Source organism: Triticum dicoccoides, chromosome 2A, assembly GCF_002162155.2.
Source record: "Triticum dicoccoides isolate Atlit2015 ecotype Zavitan chromosome 2A, WEW_v2.0, whole genome shotgun sequence".
Taxonomy (NCBI): Eukaryota; Viridiplantae; Streptophyta; class Magnoliopsida; order Poales; family Poaceae; genus Triticum; species Triticum dicoccoides.
In genome coordinates this window covers 612,916,838-612,930,193 of record NC_041382.1, presented here as the reverse complement: position 1 = coordinate 612,930,193, position 13,356 = coordinate 612,916,838, and positions in this window count along the sequence as shown.

Sequence of the window (13,356 nt, the reverse complement as noted above, 5' to 3'; positions counted from 1 at the left end):
CTGATATTATATGTGGATGACATATTACTAATTGGAAATGATATAGAATTTCTGGATAGCATAAAGGGATACTTGAATAAGAGTTTTTCAATGAAAGACCTCGGTGAAGCTGCTTACATATTAGGCATTAAGATCTATAGAGATAGATCGAGACGCTTAATTGGACTTTCACAAAGCACATACCTTGACAAAGTTTTGAAGGAGTTCAAAATGGATCAAGCAAAGAAAGGGTTCTTGCCTGTGTTACAAGGTGTGAAGTTGAGTCAGACTCAATGCCCGACCACTGCAGAAGATAGAGAGAAAATGAAAGATGTTCCCTATGCTTCAGCCATAGGCTCTATCATGTATGCAATGCTGTGTACCAGACCTGATGTGTGCCTTGCTATAAGTCTAGCAGGGAGGTACCAAAGTAATCCAGGAGTGGATCACTGGATAGCGGTCAAGAACATCCTAAAATACCTGAAAAGGACTAAGGATATGTTTCTCATTTATGGAGGTGACAAAGAGCTAATCATAAATGGTTACGTTGATGCGAGCTTTGACACTGATCCGGACGATTCTAAATCGCAAACTGGATACGTGTTTACATTAAACGGTGGAGCTGTCAGTTGGTGCAGTTCTAAACAAAGCGTCGTGGCGGGATCTACATGTGAAGCGGAATACATAGCTGCTTCGGAAGCAGCAAATGAAGGAGTCTGGATGAAGGAGTTCATATCCGATCTAGGTGTCATACCTAGTGCATCGGGTCCAATGAAAATCTTTTGTGACAATACTGGTGCAATTGCCTTGGCAAAGGAATCCAGATTTCACAAGAGAACCAAGCACATCAAGAGACGCTTCAATTCCATCCGTGATCTAGTCCAGGTGGGAGACATAGAGATTTGCAAGATACATACGGATCTGAATGTAGCAGACCCGTTGACTAAGCCTCTTCCACGAGCAAAACATGATCAGCACCAAGGCTCCATGGGTGTTAGAATCATTACTGTGTAATCTAGATTATTAACTCTAGTGCAAGTGGGAGACTGAAGGAAATATGCCCTAGAGGCAATAATAAAGTTATTATTTATTTCCTTATATCATGATAAATGTTTATTATTCATGCTAGAATTGTATTAACCGGAAACATAATACATGTGTGAATACATAGACAAACAGAGTGTCACTAGTATGCCTCTACTTGACTAGCTCGTTAATCAAAGATGGTTATGTTTCCTAACCATGGACAAATAGTTGTTATTTTATTAACGGGATCACATCATTAGGTGAATGATCTAATTGACATGATCCATTCCATTAGCTTAGCACCCGATCGTTTAGTATGTTGCTATTGCTTTCTTCATGACTTATACATGTTCCTATGACTATGAGATTATGCAACTCCCGTTTGCCGGAGGAACACTTTGTGTGCTACCAAACGTCACAACGTAACTGGGTGATTATAAAGGTGCTCTACAGGTGTCTCCAAAGGTACATGTTGGGTTGGCGTATTTCGAGATTAGGATTTGTCACTCCGATTGTCGGAGAGGTATCTCTGGGCCCTCTCGGTAATGCACATCACATAAGCATTGCAACTAGTGAGTTAGTTGTGAGATGATGTATTACAGAACGAGTAAAGAGACTTGCCGGTAACGAGATTGAACTAGGTATTGAGATACCGACGATCGAATCTCGGGCAAGTAACATACCGATGACAAAGGGAACAACGTATGTTGTTATGCGGTCTGACCGATAAAAGATCTTCGTAGAATATGTAGGAGCCAATATGAACATCCAGGTTCCGCTATTGGTTATTGACCGGAGACATGTCTCGGTCATGTCTACATTGTTCTCGAACCCGTAGGGTCCGCACGCTTAAGGTTTCGATGGCAGTTATATTATGAGTTTATGCATTTTGATGTACCGAAGTTTGTTCGGAGTCCTGGATGTGATCATGGACATGACGAGGAGTCTTGAAATGGTCGAGACATAAAGATTGATATATTGGAAGCCTATATTTGGATATCGGAAGTGTTTCGGGTGAAATCGGGATTTTACCGGAGTACCGGGAGGTTACCGGAACCCCCCGGGAGGTATATGGGCCTTAGTGGGTTTAGTGGAAGAGAGGAGAGGTGGCCAGGGCTGGGCCGCGCGCCCCTCCCCCTTAGTCCGAATAGGACAAGGAGAGGGGGCCTGCGCCCCCCTTCCTTCTCTCTCTCCTCTTTCCCCCCTTCCCGAATCCTATTCCAAGTAGGAAAGGGGGGGGAATCCTACTCCCAGAGGGAGTAGGACTCCTCCTGGTGCCCTCCTCCTGGCCGGCCGCACCCCCCCTTGATCCTTTATATACGGAGGCAGAGGGCACCCCTAGACACACAAGTTGATCCACGTGATCATATTCTTAACCGTGTGCGGTGCCCCCTTCCACCATAGTCCTCGATAATATTGTAGCGGTGCTTAGGCGAAGCCCTGCAATGGTAGTACATCAAGATCGTCACCACGCCGTCGTGCTGACGGAACTCTTCCCCGACACTTTGCTGGATCGGAGTCCGGGGATCGTCATCGAGCTAAACGTGTGCTAGAACTCGGAGGTGCCGTAGTTTCGGTGCTTGATCGGTCGGGCCGTGAAGACGTACGACTACATCAACCACATTGCGCTAACGCTTCTGTTGTCGATCTACAAGGGTACGTAGATCACACTCCCCCCTCTCGTTGCTATGCATCACCATGATCTTGCATGTGCGTAGGAAATTTTTTGATACGATACCCAACACAGGGTGCATAGTGCAACAAATTTAATTAAACGTGTGAAAAGAAATAACAAGTGGCAACAAGTAGCATGGGACCTAATCATACACATAGTTACAACACTACAGATTTGTATATATGAATAGATTGTAGAAATAAGAGACTTAGAACAAACATAAAAAGATTAATTACATGTCAAAAATTCTTAAATCCTGCAATGCCTATAAAAGAGAATAACGAAGTATGTACTATAAAACAAGAATAAACATTGGGTTGCTTAAAATTAATCCAAAGGAATGTGTGTGAACTGAAATGTAATCAAGTTGACCTATAAGTGACAAAGCAACAAAATACACATCACAGAACTCCCAAGTACTGCAGCAGTAGAGGACATAAATCAGCCAAAAAAATGGCATGACTATGAAACAATATCCACCACGCAGACACATGAAACAGAGTGTTTATAGTTCATCTCAAAGCACTGACAATAGTAAACAACACTTGCTTGCAGATGATACGCTTATTTTGTATTTTAGTGTTTGATACACTTATTTTATATTTTTCTAGTCGATCATACAAAAAAAAGAAATCAATGGAATAAAAGTCCTATGTTTTTTGTTTCCATAAAAAAAGCTTAGAACCACCATGATTTGCTATTGGGACAGTGGGAGCCAGTCATGTGGCCTTCATAACTCCTCTTTGGCGAATTTTAAGGTACAGATTGTACTATCATGTGTATTTTATTTTGTTCTCCAGTTCTGACTTCTATTTTTGACATAAATATTGCTGTGTAGACTGTCAAGTACCATATCAAGTTACCCATATCTTTCCTGGTTCTTGTAGCAGACAATAAGTACGTTAGTTACAGTAAAACCTTATCAGTCAATGTTCTTGACAGGATTTCTGTAGTCCTGAAAACGGTACAATACAATATTTGTAGAGGAAAAAGTGTTACTCCCACCGATCTAAATTAATTCTTGCACTGGAACTATATAACAGTCCACATTGAAACTAATCCTTAAAGAACTATGTCACCCCAAGCATCTTAATTTACTAACTGAATTTAAAAGAAAATGATCCAAATGCATACAAACAGAACTCAGAAGGAACAAGGTACAGTGGGTGGTGGCGCATTACCTTCCTTTCCTTCATGATGGACTTGACAGGATGGACCTCAAGCAAATTTCACAAACTTCACGCACAGCTAAAATGGAAAAAAATCACATATGCACAACACTCACATTCACTTTAAATTCATGACCCATTGATATATGCATAACACAAGTACTATTCAACATATAAATTATAAACACAATATTTTCTTAGTAAGAGAAAGAGAAAATATGCTCTGAGCTTATCATTTTGAGTATGAATTGAATTATAGCCAAAGACAGCGCAACAACAAAAAAACAATCATACACAACTGAACATAGAACTCTCAAACGTGTTCGTTGTTTCTAGAGCAAAATGATTTGTTCACTAATGATGTCGATGAACATGTATGGCATATATAATTAACAAAGCCCATGTATGATAGATTGCAAGAACAAAAGTCTGTACGAAAAATCACATATTTGTACAAAATAACAGAGAAGGGGTTGCTTGCATGATGACCAACCACCATCAGTTGACAATAAATCAAAGACACCTCTATCATGTAATTTTTGGCACAATCAAGTAAAATCACCAGTACACCACAGCTAGTTGACATTAACATGCAAACATGAGAAGCTTCTGTATACGCAGATATATCCGGCAACTTAAGTTTGTGGTCTAGATCATTACTCAAACACAGATCTATCACGTACGGACACTCAACCAACCACCAGTACATCAACTGAATGCATGTTACCAGAGAAACATCAAAAAGTGTTGTGTTAAGCTAGCAGTAACCATGCGTGCAAAAAATCAAGGAATATAAAAGTAGCAGGTTCTAAATTTAGAGCCAGCGTCTGCATAGACACATCGGCCATGAAAGAACAAAATCACAAGTTGGTGTGGAAGGGGATAAGCTCACCATGCATATCTGCCGATGTGCACACTCACCGCAGCTGCCCTGGTACTTACCTTGTTGACAGTATTGCTCTGCCTCCAGTCGAACGTGTTGAGCCGGTGACAAGTGGCCAGTGGCGACTAGAGTTCACTGCCGCCTCCAGCGAGTCGTCGCGGTAGACCGGCCATCGCACAGCTGCTCTGCTCCGACAAGGCTACTGTCGGTGTTGAGATCGATGCCGGATCCAGCGCACCCAAGACGATGTTGTCATCGCTCCTTGTTTCCGCCATCGAACTCGCTTAATCTACAGCACAAGCTGCGGATCAGAGGATGGGGCGGAGTGAGGGTCATCGGGAATGGTAGAGCATAGGGTGGAGCCGTGGAGGACGCAGAGGTGCCACTGGGAATGGGAATGGTGGAGGTACGAGAGAGGCCGGGGAAGAGAAAGGGCTCAGCCGGGAGGTGGGGGAAGGGGTGGTGAAAGGAGCGACCACCAGATGGAGAGGGTGCGGAGGAGGGAGAGGAGATTGGGGATGGGGGCGGCGGCAGAGGGAGAAAGACGGAGCTTAGGGTTAGGTCTTATACTGTGAACGGCTAACATGGGCTTTAGTGGGCTTGAAATTTTTACCACCGCGCGCGCTAATGGAATTCTAGGCGCACTCCCTCCTTTCCTCGCGCGCGCCTTCCTCGCGCCACCCAAATTCAAGCGCGCCCTTCCTTTCCTTGCTTTCCTTTTATTTTTTATATACAAATCATCCAACTAACATGTGAGCCAAATAAAGAACATGTACGACACATCAACAAGAACCACCCGTGACCGTGTGGATTGTGTATAAACAAAGAAAAAACGAGGCCGAGCTAGTCGATCAATGACAGTTTTCGTGACGGCTCCTTGATGTCCGTCATGAAGGGGTTACCGCTTTGGCGGCTGTTCGCCTCTTGCTGATCCATGACGGTTTTCGTGACGGTTTTAAGGAACGTCATCAGAAATCCATCATGGATTAACAGATTTCTTGTAGTGGGATTTAGACGGTGCCCTATTTAAAGTGAATGTGGTTGTCTCTAAAGTGTATCCCCATAATGATAGCGGCAAATCGGTAAGAGACATCATAGATCGCACCATATCCAATAGAGTGCGATTACGACGTTCGGACACACCATTACACTGAGGTGTTCCAGGCGGAGAGAGTTGTGAAACAATTCCACATTTCCTTAAGTGCGGACCAAATTTGTGACTCAAATATTCTCCCCCATGATCTGATCGTAAAAACTTTATTTTTCTGTCATGTTGATTCTCTACCTCACTCTGAAATTCCTTGAACTTTTCAAAAGGTCTCATACTTGTGTTTGATCAAGTAGACATATCCATATCTACTTAAGTCATCAGTGAGGGTGAGAACATAATGATAGCCACTGCGAGCCTCAACGCTCATTGGACCGCACACATCAGTATGTATGATTTCCAATAAGTTGGTTGCTCGCTCCATTGTTCCGGAGAACGAAGTCTTGGTCATTTTTCCCATGAGGCATGGTTCGCATGTGTCAAATGATTCGTAATCAAGAGACTCCAAAAGTCCATCTGCATGGAGCTTCTTCATGCGTTTGACACCAATGTGACTAAGGCGGCAGTGCCACAAGTATGTGGGACTATCATTATTAACCTTACATCTTTTGGTATTGACACTATGAATATGTGTAACATCACGTTCGAGATTCATTAAGAATAAACCATTGATCAGCGGGGCATGACCATAAAACATATCTCTCATATAAATAGAACAACCATTATTCTCAGATTTAAATGAGTAGACATCTTGCATTAAACGAGATCCAGATATAATGTTCATGCTCAAAGCTGGCACTAAATAACAATTATTGAGGTTTAAAACTAATCCCGTAGGTAAATGTAGAGGTAGCGTGCCGACGGCGATCACATCGACCTTGGAACCATTCCCGACGCGCATCGCCACCTCGTCCTTCGCCAGTCTCCGCTTATTCCGCAGCTCCTGTTTTGAGTTACAAATATGAGCAACCGCACCGGTATCAAATACCCAAGAGCTACTACGAGTACTGGTAAGGTACACATCAATAACATGTATATCACATATACCTTTGGTGTTGCTGGCCTTCTTGTCCGCTAAGTACTTGGGACAGTTCCGCTTCCAGTGACCGTTTCCCTTGCAATAAAAGCACTCAGTCTCAGGTTTGGGTCCATGCTTTGGCTTCTTCCCGGCAACTGGCTTACCGGGCGCAGCAACTCCCTTGCCGTCCTTCTTGAAGTTCTTCTTACCCTTGCCTTTCTTGAAACTAGTGGTTTTATTGACCATCAACACTTGATGTTCCTTTTTGATCTCCACCTCCGTTGATTTCAGCATTGAATATACCTCAGGAATGGTTTTCACCATCCCCTGCATATTGAAATTCATCACAAAGCTCTTGTAGCTAGGTGGAAGCGACTGGAGGATTCTGTCAACGACCCCGTCATCCGGGAGATTAACTCCCAACTGAGATAAGCGGTTGTGCAACCCAGACATTTTGAGTATGTTCTCGCTGACAGAACCATTCTCCTCCATCTTACAACTGTAGAACTTGTCGGAGACTTCATATCTCTCGACTCAGGCATGAGCTTGGAAAACCATTTTCAGCTCTTGGAACATCTCATATGCTCCGTGCTGCTCAAAACACTTTTGGAGCCCCGGTTCTAAGCTGTAAAGCATGCCGCACTAAACCAGGGAGTAATCATCACTACGCGACTGCCAGACGTTCATAACGTCTTGAGTTGCTGGGAAAATGGGTGCTTCACCTAGAGGTGCTTCTAGAACATACGCTTTCTTGGCAGCTATGAGGATGATCCTCAAGTTCTGGACCCAGTCCGTATAGTTGCTACCATCGTCTTTCATCTTGGTTTTCTCTAGGAACGCGTTGAAGTTGAGGGCAACATTAGCACGGGCCATTTGATCTACAAGACATATTGCAAAGATTTTAGACTAAGTTCATGATAATTAAGTTCATCTAATCAAATTATTTAATGAACTCCCACTCAGATAGACATCCCTCTAGTCATCTAAGTGATACATGATCTGAGTCAACTAGGCCGTGTCCGATCATCACGTGAGACGGACTAGTCATCATCGGTGAACATCTTCATGTTGATCGTATCTACTATACGACTCATGTTTGATCTTTCGGTCTCTTGTGTCCCGAGACCATGTTTGTACATGCTAGGCTCGTCGAGTCAACCTAAGTGTTTTGCATGTGTAAATCTGGCTTACACCCATTGTATGCGAATGTTAGAATCTATCACGCCCGATCATCACGTGGTGCTTCAAAACAACGAACTTTTGCAATGGTGCACAGTTAGGGGGAACACTTTCTTGAAATTTTATGAGGGATCATCTTATTTATGCTACCGTCGTTCTAAGCAAATAAGATGTAAAACATGATAAACATCACATGCAATCAAATAGTGACATGATATGGCCAATATCATTTTGCTCCTTTTGATCTCCATCTTTGGGGCGCCATGATCATCATCGTCACCGGCATGACACCATGATCTCCATCATCATGATCTCCATCATCGTGTCTTCATTAAGTTGTCTCGCCAACTATTACTTCTACTACTATGGCTAACGGTTTAGCAATAAAGTAAAGTAATTACATGGCATTATTCAATGACACGCAGGTCATACAATAAATTAAGACAACTCCTATGGCTCCTGCCGATTGTCATACTCATCGACATGCAAGTCATGATTCCTATTACAAGAACATGATCAATCTCATACATCACATATATATCATTCATCACATCCTTTTGGCCATATCACATCACACGGCATATGCTGCAAGAACAAGTTAGACGTCCTCTAATTGTTGTTGCAAGTTTTTTACGTGGATGCTATAGGTTTCTAGCAAGAACGTTTCTTACTTACGCCAAAACCACAACGTGATATGCCAATTGCTATTTACCCTTCATAAGGACCCTTTTCATCGAATCTCATCCGATTAAAGTGGGAGAGACAGACACCCGCTAGCCACCTTATGCAACTAGTGCATGTCAGTCGGTGGAACCTGTCTCACGTAAGTGTACGTGTAAGGTCGGTCCGGGCCGCTTCATCCCACGATGCCGCCGAATCAAGATAAGACTAGTAATGGCAAGTAAATTGACAAAATCAATGCCCACAACAACTTGTGTTCTACTCGTGCATAGAAACTACGCATAGACCTAGCTCATGATGCCACTATTGGGGATCGTTGTAGAAATTAAATTTTCTACGCATCACCAAGATCAATCTATGGACAGACTAGCAACGAGAGAGAGAGAGGGGGGGGAGTGCATCTTCATACCCTTGAAGATCGCGAAACGGAAGCGTTGCAAGAACACGGATGAAGGAGTCGTACTCGAAGCGATTCAGATCGCGGTTGATTCTGATCTAAGCGTCGAACAACGGCACCTCCGCGTTCAACACACGTGCAGCCCGGTGACGTCTCCCGCGCCTTGATCTAGCAAGGAGGAGGGAGAGCTTGAGGAAGACAACTCCAGCAGCAGCACGACAACGTGGTGGTGGTGGAGCAGCGGCTCTCCGGCAGGGCTTCGCCAAGCTCAAACGGAGGAGGAGGGGTGTTGGAGAGGGGGAGGGCTGCTCCTTGGATGTGGTGCAGCTGCCCTCCCTCCTCCCCTCTATTTATAGGATGAAGGGGGAAGGGGCCGACCCCTCTAGATGAGATCTAGAGGGGGGTGGCGGCCAAGGGGAGGGGGCTTGCCCCCTAAGCCAAGGGGGGGTGCCCCCTTTAGGGTTCCCCCCCAACCCTAGGCGCATGGGCCCTAGGGGGGTGGCGCCCGGCCCACTTAGGGGCTGGTTCCCTTCCACATACAGCCCATAGGCCCTCTGGGGCAGGTGGACCCCCGGAACCCCTTTGGTGGTTCCGTTACAATACCGGCAAACCCCCGAATACTTCCAGTGACTGTATGATGACTTCCCATATATAAATCTTCACCTCCAGACCATTCCGGAACTCATCGTGACGTCCGGGATCTCATTCGGGACTCCGAACAACATTCGGTAACCACGTACAAACCTTCCCTATAACCCTAGCGTCATCGAACCTTAAGTGTGTAGACCCTACGGGTTCGAGAATCATGCATACATGACCGAGACAACTCTGTGGCCAATAACCAACAGCGGGATCTGGATACCCATGTTGGCTCCCACATGTTCCACGATGATCTCATCGGATGAACCACGATGTCGAGGATTCAAGCAATCCTATATACAATTCCCTTTGTCAATCGGTACATTACTTGCCCGAGATTCAATCGTCGGTATCCCAATACCTCGTTCAATCTCATTACTGGCAAGTCACTTTACTCGTTCCGTAATGCATGATCCCGTGACCAACTACTTAGTCACATTGAGCTCATTATGATGATCCATTACCGAGTGGGCCCAGAGATACCTCTCCGTCATACGGAATGACAAATACCAGTCTCGATTCGTGCCAACCCAATAGACACTTTCGGAGATACCTGTAGTGCACCTTTATAGCCACCCAGTTACGTTGTGACGTTTGGTACACCCAAAGCATTCTTGCAGTATCTGGGAGTTACACAATCTCATGGTATAAGGAAATGATACTTGGCATTAGAAAAGCTTTAGCAAACAAACTACACGATCTTGTGCTATGCTTAGGATTGGGTCTTGTCCATCACATCATTTTTCTAATGATGTGATCCCGTTATCAATGACATCCAATGTCCATAGTCAGGAAACCATGACCATCTGTTGATCAACGAGCTAGTCAACTAAAGGCTCACTAGGGACATGTTGTGGTCTATGTATTCACACATGTATTACGGTTTCCGGTCAATAAAATTATAGCATGAACAATAGACAATTATCATGAACAAGGAAATATAATAACAACTATTTTATTATTGCCTCTAGGGCATATTTCCAACAAACTACACATGTCAGGAAAGATAGAAATTGAATTAACAAAAATGGCTTGATAACAAAAATGCCCTTGGTTAACTACACTGACACAAATTCAATCAAATTAAGTTACAAATAAGAGGAAACGAGATACAAATCCAGGAGGAGGTTCATGTTCATTTGACAGACAATACACATTCTAGGAAAGATACAAAGTCATTTTTTTACAATGACACAAATTCAATCAAATTCATTAAGTATGCCCTTCAACTTCCTTATCTTCTGCTTGGTGGCCTCTTTGTGTTTGAATAGGTCACCAATCATGTACTCAAGCTTCCTTTTCTCATGCTTCAAATCATCCCTCTCTTGAATCACTTGGTCCCTCTCCTGCACTGCTTGGTCCCTCTCTTTCTCTGCTTTACCCGTGAAGACCTGATGAATGTTGGTTACTGACTTGTCTGTCATCTTCTTCTTCTCAAGTTCGTCCTTTAGATCGGTCAGAGCAAGTTGTGTGTTGCCTAATTGGCTCATTGCCTGCTCCTTCTCAGCCACCATCTTAGCAAAATCGAGCTTGAAATGCCTCAACTCATTCTCCATCTTCTTCTTCTCTTCAAGAACCTTCAAGTTTTCTTCTACACTCACAACATTTTCTCTGAGCCTCTGTTTTTTCTCCTCTTCATACATGGTCCATATACTATCTAGGCTCATCTTCAGAGCATCAGGCCACTCAGGGTCAACCCACTCAACATATCTGCATTTAGGTACTTCCTAACAATTTAGACCAAACGAAAAATTCAGTTAACTGCCAGTATTCAGTTCTGTGCATGATGATGAAACTTAAAACATACTTCAAATGACTTCATGTTTAACAATGCCAAATGCAAAAAAAATACTGACCTTCTATGCACAAGCTAGAAACCTTCTGCCACTATCAACAGATTCAAATGCCACATGCTTCTCACACAAAGATCCATGCCCACATCTAAAGCTAGGCAGGTCTGTAGCCAAGCCACTCCATTCCTCATAGGAAATTGTGGCAGGTGGCTAAACAAAAGAGATACATTTGGAATCAATTGACAGAGAAACCCTAGCTGAGAAACCCTAGACTGGGTGGGGAGCACACTAACCTTGCTGGTCACATAGTCATCTTGAGAAGAACTGGGAAGATCATCCCATGACACCATGGTTACTGCTGGATGAAGATGAGAAGGGGATCTGGTGGTGCTATTGGACAGAGGAGAGAAAGGATCTGGTGGTGCACGAAATTGAAGATGAAAGATGAGGAAGAAGAAGGGGATCTGGTGGTGGTGGTGGTTGTGATGGTGGATCAAAGCTACATGTAGAGTGCAAGTTGCTGGGTGGGTGTTTGCAGCAGGTGCAAGTACATGCTTGCTTTGGAGTTCAGTTGTGTTGAGAAAGGGGACCCGCGCTGACATGAGTTACAGTTATGACAACAATTAGTTAACATAAGTTAGTTCAATTATGACAGGTTAAGTGCATTTCTATCAGCAATTAGTTATGAAAACAGTTCTGTCAGTAATTTCAAAGCAATGAGGATAAGTACAATTCTGACAGAATTAGGAGAAAATACACTTCTGTCAGAATTAGTTTAACTACACTTTTGGCATCAAATACAGTTCAAACATTAGGACAAAGTCTTCAGATTATTGATATATTATCCATTACAACAAGCATTACAACCAAGACTTCATACTGAGCAAACAACCGTGCCACTACAATGGCTTTTAGTATGCTCAATTTATAACTAGAGATCTCTTAGAACACCTACACCTACTCATTTAACAACACTTCACTTCTTCATAATTAAGGTGCAACACATCACACAAAGCACTATAACAACAGCCATCAGCAACTTTAACAGCAGCAAAATCTCTCTGCCTAATCCTAACAGCATAGCAACTTGCTGCTTGGTAGCATACTTATTCTCACTAGAGCTGGCATAATTAGTTCTGCCTACAGTGCCTCTTCTAGCCATGCCTCTTCCAGCCATGCCCCTTCCAACTGTGCTTCTGCCTGCCATTGATTCAGTCCTCTGCCTCTCAAGCTCTTCCCTCCTGTCCTCAGCTACACCAGTTGCATCTATAGTAGCATCACCAACCAGATGCACCACATATTCAAGCTCCCAGCGCCAGAAATCACAAGTGACCTGAGAACTTTTTTTATAGAGTGACAGTAAAGTTCAGAGTGCATGAATCAATGGCAGACTAGTTAACCAACAAGTTCTGTGAGTAATTTTGCAACCAAGGACAGTCTAAACTACTGTATTAATCAGAGTAATGACTAGTTAACCAACTAATGTGCCTAATTTAATCAGTGCTCTGCTTCAATACTACTGTTGCTAAGAATTGACACGACATGAATCAACAAGTAGCTAGGAATTGGCACTTACAGCGTGGTTGACGCACTTGTAGAAGATCCATCCATCGTGCTCATCGGTGCTAGACCGGTAGAACTTCACCTGCTCGCCGCAATCCGGGCACCCGATCAATGATACAACAACGGAGCGGCCACGTAATGCATTGCGGACGGAGCTGGAAGACGACATGACGATGGGGACGGAGGCGGTGGAGGAGGGCGTCGGCAATGGCTGCGGCGGCGGGGACGGGAGTTGGGCTTGGGTTGGGAGGAGAAGAAGAGGATACGCGAGCGGCTGACCAGGTGCACGGTCGGTCCGACCAAGTG